This window comes from Ctenocephalides felis, unplaced genomic scaffold (assembly GCF_003426905.1).
Source record: "Ctenocephalides felis isolate EL2017-DRISC unplaced genomic scaffold, ASM342690v1 CF-g0.4_SCAFFOLD_00766, whole genome shotgun sequence".
NCBI lineage: Eukaryota > Metazoa > Arthropoda > Insecta > Siphonaptera > Pulicidae > Ctenocephalides > Ctenocephalides felis.
This window is the reverse complement of record NW_020536920.1, coordinates 1-2,896: the sequence shown is the minus strand read 5'-3', so window position 1 is coordinate 2,896 and position 2,896 is coordinate 1. Positions and strand designations below refer to the sequence as shown.

The window sequence follows — 2,896 nt, the reverse complement described above, 5'->3', positions numbered from 1 at the left end:
TTTAATCACAAAACAACATTTACAATAATATTAAATTTTCTGTTTATATAAACATGTAACTCACCTTTGAAATGCTTGCATCAGCACCAGATTGAGACTCCTACTTCACAAATGAACTGTTCAAGTCAAATGGTTTTCGATCAATAGGCAGCGCTACATTTTGCCTCATGAATTCAATATTTTTATCACTTTCTAATTCACTCTATTAAACAAAAAATATATATGAAAGAACATGATCAATTAAATGCATAAAGATTATTATCAGAATCTATTATACCTTAAATTTTAACCTCGTGCATATCAGAATAATCAAGAATCTGTCTTCCAAGTTGGTCATCCATGTCCAAACATTCCCTCTTAACAGGCTTTTTATCGATTTCATCTCATTCGCTTTTAATGTTATGCAGACCACGAACATCTTGTGATTCTGGAGGAGGTCTCTTCAGATGCCCACTGGACATTGATATGTCCATGTCATGAGATGACATCAAGGGCGAGGGATTGTAACTGGGTTTGGTTATTGTTGAAGTAGCCATGGAGGTGGTGAAATGGTGCTTTGACTAAAAAATAGAGAAAATTAGTATTATTATGTAATTTTTGGGAAGGCTAGCGGTTTCTGGAGCAAATGATTAGTTTTTAGGAAAGGTAGGGTTCAGTGCTTTCAATATCTATAGGTTTTCAAAAAATATAAATAATAAAAAAATCAAAATATTCTAAAGTTGGAAAGTCTAGTTTTCATAAAGCTTTTAAAACTTTAAAGCTTTTAAAACTTTTAAATTACTATATATGAAGTTCCAGCAATTTGCTTTAAGAGATAATGCTTATTTTATTTTACCTCTCCTCCAAAATGTGGACCTAACTAGGCCTAGAATTTGATACTCGTTGAGGTTTAACCAAGTTAGACATTTCATTGCTTTGAAGACATTGAGGTCTTCTAGATCCATACAATGCAAAATATAAATCTACCAGATCACAACGTAATCTTGTATCATGAGACAACATGCCACTAAAAATATAAATAAACATTAACCGTTGCAGAGTTATGCATTATATACAAATCTAATCTTACTTGATATTATTCCAAATTCTTTCTACCAAATCCTTCGTATCCCACCTATGCCTGTTACAAAAGGCGGTTTATCAATTAGCATTCTAACGAGAGCATGTCTGACCCCTGGGTCTCTATCTGTCTCTACTACATCTGAAAGTTTGTTCAAGTCATCTCGCCTGCCCCAAACAGGGTGATAGTATTGACCTAACTTGTCATGAATAAATTAAAAGTATAAATGAAGAAAAGTAATACGATATACGAAAAATGGTCACAATTTTACCAAAGCTCTAATTTGTACTTAAAAGCTCATAATTTTCAAATAACTTGAGATATTTTTTGTTTAATCTTTTCCAGGACAGTTAGTCAATACTATCACCCCATTACGGCTTGATGATACATTTATGACAATCACAAATATTGTTTGAAAACAATTTTGAATGTCATTCACCTGCCATTGCAACAGGTATAGTTTTTTGAGGAAATAGTGTTGAAAATCAGTAAAATTATTCTGCCGAATGATATGAGCAGCTGAAAAAGACCCAAACATTTTTCTGAAAATAGCCAACATGGCTGGAGGCCCTGCCCAAGTGAAAACCATTGCATTGGCCACCTAAAACCATGTAATACATTTAATTCCATCTCGCACTAATATATTTGTTCTCACCTTTGTCAGCAGCTTTGCATCGAACTTTATAAAATGCTTGTTCATTCTCAATAGTGACAGTCAAAGCCATTCGCGAGGCAGGAGTTGGGTAGCGTACCAATGCATCAATCGCTTCCATCTGAGCAATAACATCGCGCTCATGTCTCAACTGACACTGCCATTGGTAATCTGGCTGGTCGATTTGAGTTGATCTAAGTAAGAAGAGTCATCTCAGGATCCAGGCGAATCCAGAGAACTGGAGAATCACTGTAAAAGAAAAAATATATCAATATGGATATAAAAGCCAAAAATATAACTTTACTTTACTTACTCCATAGCGCTCAAATCCATATCAACTTCTTCTCCTGTACACAAAGGAATCTTTTTCTTTTTATTTCTACGACTCTTGGAATGACAAGTAATGTCAGCTTTAACAACTGTATTTTCAATTTGTAAAGTATGTTTAAAAGTTCCATCAAGTTCTTGCAAAGTAACTAGCAATGGACCAACATATTTTCTAATACCTCTTTGACTAACTGCATCCTGTCCAATTTCCAACTCTACAGTATTTCTAAAAAGGAATTAAATTGAGAAAATTCATTTACTTTTTAATTAATGCAGAAAACAGATGGCATGATTTCTGATTATTACCTTTTCCTATTAAAAACTGATGTCAGCGAAAATCTGGCATGTCCACCAGTCCTCACCCACTGATCAACAAAAACAGCCATATCTTTGCCGGTAACAGTAAATATAGCTTTTGTGAAGACATTTGTAGAAATTAGCATATGATGCCATAATCCACTGCCTTAAATATAAGATATAAACAAAAATCATAAATGTAATAAGTTAATTAAATGTATTTTACCAATTTTCTGTGTAGAAGCATTCGTAGCCAAAGCTAATTGTTCGTTAAACACTTGCAGCAGTAATTCTTGACCAATCCGATGTTCCAACATTCTAATGACTAAATGAGCCTTTTTTCTCATTGCCTAAAAAATGCATTAATAAAATGCATCCAACATTAATAAAATGTGTGTGATCATATACCTGTATATACTTTGGTGACATAGTATGCAGACTTCTGGTAGGGAAATGGTGTACATTCTGTCCATTATTTTGAGCCACTGTAGCATGGTGATTGCCTCCTCGTCCTTGGGGCCCTCCAGCAGCTGTTACAGGAGATGGCCAGAGGCAGCGGC

The 2,896-nt window shown here is 34.3% G+C and overlaps 1 pseudogene; it reads right to left on the bottom strand.

Moving 5' to 3' along the window:
* Positions 1–383: 383 nt before the first annotated feature.
* On the bottom strand, positions 384–2,848 carry LOC113368135 (annotated as a pseudogene).
* Positions 2,849–2,896: the final 48 nt, after the last annotated feature.